This window comes from Cyprinus carpio, chromosome B4 (genome assembly GCF_018340385.1).
Source record: "Cyprinus carpio isolate SPL01 chromosome B4, ASM1834038v1, whole genome shotgun sequence".
Classification (NCBI taxonomy): domain Eukaryota; kingdom Metazoa; phylum Chordata; class Actinopteri; order Cypriniformes; family Cyprinidae; genus Cyprinus; species Cyprinus carpio.
In genome coordinates, this window is record NC_056600.1 from 29516718 (window position 1) to 29529305 (window position 12588).

Here is a 12588-nt window from a genome sequence, read left to right on the forward strand (position 1 = left end):
CACATTTACTGTAGAGTGATTTTTCATTCAAACATCTAAAAGTGAATAACAATAAAAACGTATTATTACTGCTCTATACTGCTCCCTTTTTATTTTTCACCTTTTTGGTCTATTTGATCAACTCCATATGTTAAATCATTTATCTCGGTCCCATTTTCCCTGTTGATTATATGATAATGAGTGATTATCTCATTTTAAGAATGAAATAGAAACAAAAATAAAATTTTATTGGCACATTTTCAGAAAATGCGATCAGTTACAAGTACAAATCCATACACCAGCATCATGCTGATCAGTAACAAAACATTTTACAATACATGTGTGAAAAATTAAGATTAATTTCACTGATTATGAAGAATTGTGATTATAAAATCAGTACACATTTTTAATGATTTCACAGTTTTTATAACTTTTAATGAGAGAGGAGCTTGAAGCGTGTTCCTGTTCTACACTACAGAGCAATACTATATTCCTGTTGCATACATTTGAAATTTAATCACAACCCAACACAATATTCTTATGTTCGGATTTCAATTCACATTTTGTGGAATAACCCTGATTTTCTAAATGCTCAAACCCCAAACACACACATTAGAACATCATTATCATGCAAACCTTCGTAACTACAATAAAACACTACAATGCATATTTGCATTTTGTTCAAACTATTTTGTTCAAATTACTCAAAGTAAATTTGTATTTCACTTGACAGAACATTTACTGATTAAACTAAAAAAATCATATTGAATGAAAAAAAAGCATAATTAAACAACCAAATGCCATTTTTACATGGCTAACTATAATTTGTGATCTGACTGACTGCTACAATAAAAAAAAATGGTTAGTTTTTGTAAAGGAAGAACTTTGTTCAAACATGACATACACATTTGTGGATATACCTAATAATGCATAATTTAATATGTGTCAGTCTGATTCTTTTTCTTCACTTAACGTGTGCGTTTGTTTCCTTTCTTGCATGCTCCGCGTTTGTTGTGGCAGCTAGAGCACGTTCTTACACACATGCAGTAGCCTAACTGTAATGATAATAATAACACAAACGAATATTACATTTCATAATGCACTTTTATTATTGGATTGATCTCTTTCTACCCCATAGTCATAAGCAGTCCTCCTTCAGACATACCGGTACTTCTAAATATAGGCTTTGTTCATGCTCTCATTCTTCAGTCAGATGGAGAACACAATAGGCATTAACGTGTTGTTCCATTCCACTGCTCTACACTTCCATTGTTTTGAGGGGCGTGTTTAACCATTACGCTTGCGTCATTTGCAGAGTCTCATAATAAAACGCTTATTATAAATTTTCACTTTTCAATAAAAAAAACCCAACTGGGGACCAGCACAAAAACACGGGCAAATTTTGGATTTGTTTTTGTTATCTTAGGAAAAAGACCAAAATTACTGAGATAATTCTCTGGAAATATTACACACTTCTAAGATAATTAAATGTGTATTTCAATCGCAGGTTTGGTTTTACAATCCATATAAGGTGGTATTAAAAAGGTCTTAACACTTAAATGTAACATGTTGAACTTGTAGTGTAATAATATACCAGAAGATTTATATCAATGTATGCCAGTTAAACTCATTTCCTTACATTTTCTGCAAATCATTTTCTGATGAAAAAAATAAAGTCTTGCCGCCCTATATATTCTCGACCCCTGACTTAAGAAGAGCATTTGAACATTGGAAATATGTACATTTATAGAGTTGTCTGTGTTTTATATCAAAGTTGCTGTTCAACAATGTGGTGTTGAATGCAATGTTGAACGCGAGTCTTAGACACCTTTCAGTTGTATAACTGAAAATGGCAATGTTTTCATTTGTTGAACAGATTTGTTCAATAAGCTGTAAATATTTCAGCGAACCCAAATAGATTTTTTTATTGTAATGCTAGCTGGATTTTGTCGTTAATTTCTGGACATGATCTGTACTGTGTTTGGAATTGTTCCTTGCTATAGTTTGAATTTTTTGTTGGTGTTTTCAAATACAAATAAAACAAGTACAATAATAAAAATGGTTCATTTAAAATAAAGTTACAAAACACTTCAGTTTATAATTTTCTGTTTATTTAATTAACATGGTAACAAAGTAAATGTATATTTGGGTTACAAAATACAAACAAAACATCTGCTACAAAATATAGAAAATAATGAATTATTTACAAACACAAAACACATGACCATGATTGCTCTTTAGGTGGAACCACTATATGGAGGCATTCAGCATGGAACCATCATCTGCACAGTTCACACTGCATCTAAGAAGAAAAACAGAAATATGATGTGAGATTGTACCCTGTTAGTAATTTTTTTAGAATTTGTATTTATTTCTTTCTTTCTTGTTGTTGTTATGATTGTTATTCATTGGCAATTTAAAAAAAAAGAAAAATATTACCCAGATGCAGTGCTCCTCTTTTTGGACTCCTCCTTTTTGTCCACAGACAGAACAATACTCTTCCCTTGACACTGCAATTTTTTTTTAAGTTAATCAGAGTATACTGTAATTCTGAGTACAATACAAGTAAACAACCATAATTTCATAATTCTTTTGAAAATAATACCTGATGCCAGCATTGGGGAAGTTCTCCACCACCTGTTTGGCCATCTACACAGCAGTACACAGCAGTAATGAAAACCCCACAGTAGCAACACCGTCATCTGTACTCTTTTCTGTCATTACCTGCATCACAAAGACGCCACAGCTCACACAGTCTTCCTGAAACGTGTGACGTATTGTGCTGGGCTTCCATTTTAGGTTTATGCAGTCCTCTCTTGCATGTTGGTTCCTTCTCATTTTGAAGAATTCACTAAAGTTGTTAAAATACATTGAATCAATGTTTTGTGATAGTGTTCCATAATTTTATGATGGACCTTAATAGTCACAGGATGTTGGGCAGGGGGTGGATCAGAGCATAATGTACCTGAATCTGTGACATGCCTGTGAGGCTTTCTTCATTTCAGCAGCACCTCGTTGACACAAAGATAGTTTCGGATGTAGCATGTATGAACTAGGATAAACAATAATTCTTAATAAATAGTAATAATAATAATAAGAATGTCCTTCATCAGAAGTATCAGTGCACAGTATAATGTAACTAGTTTGTAACTGTTTGACTTAACTTACCACTAACCTCCAGTGACAAGTGTTTCAGACAGAAATTCAAGAAGTTATTTTTGTGTAGATGTAAAGACACAAAAACAGCTCTGGAATTACTTACTTTTCGTAATCCTCGTCAGGCCAGCTGCTCCCTAGTACCATACAGGATTACTCTGGTCATGTTATGACTTAGTTGGTATAGGTGACAATTTGAACCCTTTGTTTTAAGAACGGCTTGGATGTAACTCTCTACAGCCTAAATCCAATAGTAAGAAAAAAAATTCTGATTCTGTCCCAAATGCTATTTGCTATGTTTTTTTTACTATATATATATTGTCATGATGAGCATACCTCTCCAAATAACCATTTGTAGGGCTTCAGTGTCTGGAAAGTCCTGTGATGGAGCAGGTACTCTGTTTTTTCTTTTGGGTCCTGCAGAATGGCTACTATCAGCTCCGTTTGTTTACTTGTCCACAACACGTCCACCTACAGTACAATGACATAAACTTGAATAAATTCTCTTAAATTAAATGTCCAATTTAAATTAAAATAAATAAATAAATAATATAATTTTACATAAAATAAAATAAAATAATCTTTCTGCTTAACTGTTTATAGTGCTTTTTGGGTAATTTGTATTGTATGTAATAGAAATATTCTTTCTCTGAAACGGGGTCTTCTGGAGGAACATTACAGGGATCACATGCTGTGTCTTGTTTCTCTCTCTTCATAGCTGTTGGCGAAACAGAAATGGTGTGCCTCTTTTTTTCCCCCTTTTTTTGTGGGGGACTGGCACTCTGTTGGGCGCAGAGTAGAATTTAGATTTTTTTGCCAGGAACCTTGTCTGTTTCCTCATCCATGATTCCTGGGGTTCTCCACCATCCACTGGTGGCGCAGGCTTGAGCAGTAAACCTTGGGACAGTTTGTTCTGGATTACATGCTCTTTGAAGTGGCCTTGCAGAGATGTGAACATTTTTCTGATAAATGTTCCTGGTGTCATTTTTTTCATTTTGGCCATGACTTCTCTACATGACAGTTGGTGCCCCGTGTCTTTTCTGCTACTGCATGAGAGAGGTTTGAGGCATGTCTTTTAAGATCCCCCAGGAGCAAGCCACTCCACATTGGAAAAATTCCAATATATGTCTCAAATAACATGGTAATGATCCCTGGACAAAAGTATGGATTGTTATATTCAGAGATGTCATGTGTTGCCTGTTCCCTAGTCTCTTCCAACACCATCTGAAAATAAGAGCAGTAGCGTGAACTGCCCATGATAGTGCTTGCATGTTGTTTTTCTTCAAAGTCCCACTTTTTGTTTTCCTCCAGTTCAGTTGTTTCTTCAGTGGGTTTGTCTTTTGATTTTGTGATTAGGGAACCCAAAGCACAAACACTTTCTTGAACACTTTTTGTGTATCGAGTTGTTGTGAGAACAATACATAATGACCTGAAGATCTGTGTGGCCTCAGGCATAGTGCTTGAGTTCTGCAAACTCTACCAGTCCCTTATCATCTGTCTGCCTTAGCATTACCTTACGGACTGCTTTTAAAACATGGGCAGAGCAGATGTGGAGAACAGTGAATCCTTTTGATTCCTCATACAAATGTTGGCCCTGACAAATGGCATATGTTCTGTCAAGATATGAGTGCACATTCTCTTTGTTAAAAGCAAGCAAAACCCTTTGCATTAAAGCCCAGCTGTAATCTGTTTCCGCTTGCTGGATGGGGATTTGTGTATGTCTTGATAAATGCAGTGTAAACTGCATGAGCCAGAATGTAATGGGGGGAACTGAATGTTTGTTTGATAGCATGTCAGAGACCGAGAGAGGTGGTGACTCCCGACCCCCTCCTGGGAGCGTAAGGGAGTAGTGCAGCACAATTTTTTGTTGATTAGGGATGTTTGAAACTAGCCCTCCTGTGGCGTCAAGATAGAGGGTGACAGGAGACTTATTTCTTTTTATTTCTTAAAAAAATAATTATAAATGCAACTATAGGATATTAATTGGTCATTTAACTTAATGAAATAGTCCAAAACATTTCCACAAAAATGTTAAGCACAGCTTTTTTCAACAACATTATTATTATTATAAGAAGAAGAAGAAATGTTACGTGAGCATCTAATCCACATATTTCAACAAATTCTGGAGGATAATGTGACCATGGCTGTAGCCAGCTATGAAGTCACAGAGGTCCGCACCTCATTTAAATTGTCACGTTAAAAATGTAATTTTGAAGTTGTCTGAATGAGAAAAAAAATGCATTTTAAATCCCTGAATAAATTCATGTTTCCAAAGCGCTGCGGCTGTGAGACAGAGAGAGAAGTGAGGGCACGGGTGCAGCCTCCGCTCTGCCATGTTGCCAGATTTAGTTATTCTAAGCAACATAGGATATGTTTTATGTTTTAATACTTAATATGTCAGTGTTACTAAAGTAATAAGGAAAGGGGTTAGCGAATGTTTATCTTATTTGCAAAATGCAAAACTTATTTCAGTGCATTTTGGGGGATTGCTATGGTTGGTTTTTCCTAGCAATATGTTGCAACACTTCATTGAACCGAAATCAAAAAGAGGAGGCCACATTCGGTAAGACATACACAATGATTATCATTATATTAATATAATAATACATAATATTATCAGTGCTAAACTGCATCAACGCTAACAAAACAGTAGCATAATAACCCTTGTACAACAAATCTGTAGAACAACAGAAATGAAAACGCTGGGCTGGCCAAGATGAAAGCTATGCATGCTATTGCATTCAGTTTAGTAGTTTTCCATTCACAAAGTTATGCTCTGGGCATCCAATTTTTACTTATACAGCAGTTGAACAATCCTTAACAAACCCCCAATTTTGAAACCCTTACGGCCATGCATGTGAAACTATTGACTGGAGTAATGATGCTGAAATCACAGAAATCAATGAAATGTTAAAATATCTTCAAATACAAAACCGTTATTTTAATTTCTAAAAATAAAAAATTGTAGGTTTTGCCTTTTGTTGCATACCACGGCATTGTTTATTTTTTTTATTAAATAGGGAAAAAAGAGAGTAATAAATCAATGTTTTAAACATTGATACAAATTATACAAAACAAAATAGACTTAAAGGAGAGAAAAAAGGCTTTCTACAAAACAAAAATATGAACTGGTCAAAAATCATGTGTGACCCACTTCATATCACCATCAACAGTGAAGTTGGGCCCCCACCCAGTGCAAAATGTTAGCAAAATAGTCTCAAACGTTTGTACTGTAAAAAAAAATACAAAAAAAACACAAAAATCATTTGTGCTGCTTCGTTTTCTTTCTCTTTTTCTTATTTTTTAGATATTTGAAGATTATTTTTGGGTAAATTTGAGCATGTGGGGGCTGAGTGACCTCATATAAATAGTCTCATTTGTTTGTGCTGCTTTGTGCCAGTAAACGTTTTGTTTGTGCAGCTTCAGTTTTTAAAATATTAAACACTAAATTATAAGTTTGATCATGTAAAATCCAAAGCAGCACAAAATAAACTTTACTGGCACAAACCAGCACAAACAAACAATACTATTTTGGGGTGAATTTGGAGCATGTGGGGACGGAGTGGCCTCAGAATGACCTATAAATATTATTTTATCATCTAAAAAACTGAAGCAGCACAAACATTTTTACAGCACAAGCAGAACACACCATTGAGACCATCTCGACCATATCTCCCGACATTTTGCCATTAATTTCCACGGCCTTAACTTTGATCTTTCATAATTAACAGAAATATAACAAAAACTATTACAAAGACTTATAACAAAAAATTATATATAATATTACAATTAAATTATTTTAAATGAAACCAAATAGAAACCATTTCCATCACATCACTTGTACAGGCCTACAGCATGTTATACACGTGTGTGGGACAGCAGGAGAAGATAGTCGTCTGTTTATGCAGTTGCTACAAAAGCCGCAGTTCAGCTGCGCGGCGCAAACGCAACCAAAGCACAATGGGAATCAACACTGCCTCCACTCTGCTTGCGCGTCCAGGCGCTAATCTTAATTTGAGATGAAGTGCTGTTGTTTAGAGCACAACAGGTCACACTAATCAAGTAGACTGCTTGTGTGGGATTGGTATACCAGTTATACTGGTTTTATTTCGTAAGCTAGCATATGTGTTCTGGCATAACGTGAACGACAATATCAAAAAAGGAAAACTTGTTATAAACCTGTCTAAAACACCTAATAAAACACAAACAAGAATATATTGAAGAATGTGGGAATCCGAAGATTTTTAGAGGTGCCATTGACTTCTATAGTCTAAGCTGCAGTGCACTCTAAGCTGATGATACACGGGGCAACTTTTTGAGCAATTTTGCTGGGCAACTTTTTTTGAGCAATGTTTCTTGGGCACTTTCCCGAAAATGGGTAACAGATTTCAATATGGATACTTTTGATCAGTCGTGGGTCCTGTGTCTCACCTGGTTGCCTGTTGACGGCAACATTGCTCAAAAAGTTGCCCCATGTATCATCAGCCTAAGTACACTTGAACGCTGCCATATGTTATTTCTTGTGAAACCCTCTTGAAGTTGTGGCCTAGTTGTTAGAGAGTTTGACTCCTAATCCTAAGGTTGTGGGTTTGAGTCTCGGGCCGGCAATACCACGACTGAGGTGTCCTTGAGCAAGGCACCAAACCCCCAACTGCTCCCCGGGCGCCGCAGCATAAATGATACCCACTGCTCCGGGTGTGTGTTCACTGTGTGTGTGTGTGTGTTGACTGCTGTGTGTGTGCACTTTGGATGGGTTAAATGCAGAGCACGAATTCTGAGTATGGGTCACTATACTTGGCTGTATGTCACTTCACTTCGTAGTATGTTACGGTTCACATTTTGTTTGTTCAAAATTTAGACAGCAAAATGCAGCAGCAAGTAAAAAACATGATTTTACTCATTTTAACTCTGTTTTACACGTTTAATTGTCATCCATCAACACTACTTTTTTATAACTTGGTTATAACTTTTGTCTCGTTTAAGTAAATGTTCACCATGTTGTCCTGCAGTGGAACAACAAGTTTTCAGCACCACAAACCTGGACAGCGACCTTGGCGTAAAACATATCAGTGTGTTTATTAATGTTTATCTGAAGTGAAAGTTTGCCTGGCCTTTAGCATAGGCATAGGTATATTCAGTAACCTTAAACAAGGGCATTGTAAGCAAGTTTAAAATAACACGTGGTACCATGTGAGATGTATTGATCTCTATATGCTTAGCATTAAATAAACTCTGGCAACGTTCCTCTCAGATGAAATTTTTAGTATATTCAGTAAGGATACATAAACACATTACAGATCATTTAAAAGCATTTAAATCTGTTTATCTTTTAACATTTTTAAATCTGTTTGTAAACATATATTTTTTAAAACCATTATGTGACTGGGGAGAAGAAAAAAAACCCCTGATTTCTCAAAAACTAAATTTAACCCATCCTTTGCAGATCAATCAAAAAGAATTTTAACTTGGATTCTAAAGAAATGAAACGCTAAAGTTTATTTCAACACATTTGTGACAGCGACACCTTGCATGTTCAGCACCATGGATGCAGGCAGTGTGTAGTCTATAAACATCTATTAAACATTTAAAAATTAGCTTTGTCTCGTAAATCGAAAATGATCTTTTTAGTTAAGTAGTATATTCAGCAATGTTATTGATTCAATATAGGCTACAGACAGTCTCTTCCATCATGAATGCATTGAGCTGTAATATGTTACCTGTTTACAAAATAGGGTTTAACTCATCAGAAGTTACAATAACAACAACAACCATTCATTTTATTTATAGGTGCCTTACATGACACCCAAAGACACCTTACAGGAAGTAAAATAAGACAAAACAAAATTGCAGGCAGAAAATGCAAAGCCCATAATAAATGATTAAAATTTATTAATAAAATAATTTTACAGCCATTAAAAGATACATATACAATATCACTGGTAGACATGCTCAAAATATACATTTTCAGCCGTGATTTAAAAATTAAGTCACTACTGCGAATGTCCTGAGGAGCAGCGTAGCTAAAAGCTCGAGATCCCATGTTAGTCATACGCATGCGTGGAAGAACTAAAGAAAAAGAAGGACATGTGTTTTGTATTGCATTTCATTTATTTTCCTATCAATTCCTTTGATACAGTTTCTGTGTCATGTAAAATACAGATATTAAGATTTGAACAGTGAACCAAATCATGTCATGCAAACATATCATGAATCCGACAGAACATGTAACGGTAAGGAAGACACACAGACGGTAAGGAAGTTATTGAAATCATAACTTCGAATATGTGAATATGAAACCAACTTTACCACAGTGTCTCATTTCGCTCCATATAGAGTGAATCAGTTCATCGTAAATGTTTAGACTTTGTACGCATTTACTTGTTTATTCGCTTCCTCATTTAACTAGTTAGTAGAGTTTGTGATAAAGAAAATGCAGTCAATACATAAACAACACGCAGGCAATCTGCAAACTCTGAATGAGCCTCAAACCAGAGTCAATTATTCACCGAAGTGAAAGCAAAAATGCTGATAACAGAATATTCCAGTCTTCATTTAATATACCAACATTCATCTATTTCCCAAATAATTATTCATATTGACAAAAAAAAACTAACAGTGGGGGAAAAAAAATAAGAATCAGTGTTTCTTTTTAAGCAAATTTGTGCATGTGCATTTAAAATAAAGAACTAGTAAAGACTGTTATTATATAATTTTAATAATTATTAACTGTAATTAGCTATTAATGTTAAGATTAGTGTCATTGAGATGTTCTGTTAATGTTTTAATCATTAACTATTCTACTTAATAGCTTATAACTAGCTTTCTAGGAAACTGATTGAGAAGTACCCAGAGATTTATTATAGTTTTTTTTATTTATTTATTTATTTGTTTTATTACTCTCATCTTAAACACAGAAAAACTGCTGGTAAAGCGACTGTGATACAGTATTATAAAGATGGTGTTTATTAAAGAGGAGCGTGAAGACGTGAAGATTAAAGAAACATTAAGAGCTAAACATGAAGATACTGAGACACAAACAGGTTGGTTTTCATTCTCAAAGCTGAATTACAGTCTTGTGTGTCAGCCCTCCACTGATTAAACTGTGTCATCGCAGGCCCTTACAATCAGGTCATGAGAGATCAAAAGACTGTTTGACCAAAAAAATATTCTTAAGACAGTTTTTTATTGTTGACGCTGATGATAATGTCAACTAATAATTTCAGTCCTAATAAACAACTATCACAAATCATGAAAATCAGCCACATATGCAGCTAATATTTTGTCTTATGGCTTATATATACATCTTTATGTGAAATAAAGTACAATTGCTCCTTATTTTGTGAAAGGGGTCATTGGGTGGATTTTTATCATTGAAATGTGTGTACACATTTACATTATAGTTCAAACAACATGTAAAAGTGAATTTTGCATCCAGTGTTTTTTTTTTTAATCCTGATAAATCATAACCACTTTCTCAAATCAAGCTGTTCTCAGCTTCTTCTCTGTGTGACGTCACACAGACCCAGGCCCCTCCCACGATTGTTGATTGACACGTCCATCTTACTTTAGACCCGCCCTGAGTGACTGTCATCAGTCCTCCATTGCATTGAAGACGCAGAGGGTTAGGTTTGTTTTTGAAGGGAATGTGCCCCCGATCTACTTAAATACGTCTATGTTCACGCAAATGATTCATGATCCAGTCTCACCTACAGAAGAAGTGAGTACAAGTTTATGAATCTTTGCAAATCGGAAACGGGTTTCTGTGAACAGAGCTGTTTTTGACAGGGTAAAAAGGGAGAGTTTTACTCTACCACTGAGAAATTTTAACCAAATTATGTTATAGACTTTTCATTAAGATCCTAAATCATACCAACTTGTGGAAAATGGACATCCGATGACCCCCTGAGGTTCTGCACAGTGTATGTTAACTTATGATCTAAACTGTATATTTTGGTCAGAATTAATTGTGCTCCCATTCTATTGAAAACCATCTATTCATGCAATTGCTCATTTAGTGAAGTTTGAGATTTTCACAGTGCGCTAACTAAGAAAATATCATGGTTTCTGTATACGTGTCAGTTTTTATTAAGGAAAAAAAAAATGTTTCCAACTAAACAGAAAACCATCTCATTTATTATAATGTTACAGGATACAATTAACAACAGACATCAAACTGTTAATAACTGCTATACTGCTATAGGCTACTTCAGATAGAGTCTAATAATTAACACTCAAACAAAACTGATTTGAATATTGCACAGTGTAACTTTAATAAAAAACTTGTCTTCATAACATATTTATTTAAAAATGAATGATTAACAAGCTACGTAAATAAGGTCCACTAGTGTTGGTTTAAGCTAACTAAAGGGCTGTGGACATTGAATGAGTTAAAAGTTTGAATGAGTTATGTTGAAGTAGTTATGTGAAGTTATGTTCAACTCATGTGCCCACCATGTGACATAGTGCTTGAGCCGGTCATCTCTGATTACAGCTATATTGATGGTTTTGATGATTTAAATGTTCTGATGCGACTTTTTTTAACTAGAGTTAACATATATTTGTCTTTTTTTTGTTTAAGACCTGAAGTCGCTGAAAGTGGAGAGTCGAGATCTGAATGAAACAGAGGAGAAACGTCATGAAACTGGAGAAAAATCTTTCAATTGTTCAGAGACTGAAAGGACTTTCATTCAAAAAAGAGCTCAGAAGACTGGAACTAGAAAAGGTTCCGCCTGCCAACAGTGTGGAAAGAGTTTCTCTCAAAAAGGAGAGCTTCACAAATAAAGGATCCCGTTACAGTCACATGAGGTCTCACACTGGAGGGAAGCTTTTCACATATCATTAATGTGAAAAGACTTTGTTATGTCGAACAGATCTGAAAAGTCATTTGCAAACTCCTTCTGGCAAGAAATTGTAGTGATCTGAATGTAGAGGTTTAGAAAAAAAGAGCAATTTCAAAAATCATCTGTGCATTCACTCTGGAGAAAGATGGGTACCAGTGGGTCCTACATTCCTTTTCAACAATTAATGTGTCGGCCTTTCGAATTAGGCCGTGGATTCAGGGAACAGTTGTTGTTTTGCATGCACTCAACTCCACGACTCCTAATTGCATAAAAGAAAATCGCATGTGAAAATTGACATTTAATCCACAAAATAGTGGATTATTCATTATACATCTGTGACATTCAATAGTTTGGATTTATTCTTCATTTATGTATGTTTTCATCAGAACTGCAAGCAGGGATCCTCTGTTTGAGGTGACACTGAACGAACAAACTAACATTCTCCATTTCACAGTAAAATTAAAATGTATGTTTTAGTAAACTTGTAGCTAAAGTTCAAGTAAACCTTTATTTGTCTATCTTACAGTTAAAGTAAAATGAATGACTGTGCAAATACTGTACATTAAAATAATTTACAACTCCATTAAAATATATTTTTTATCAACATGTTTAT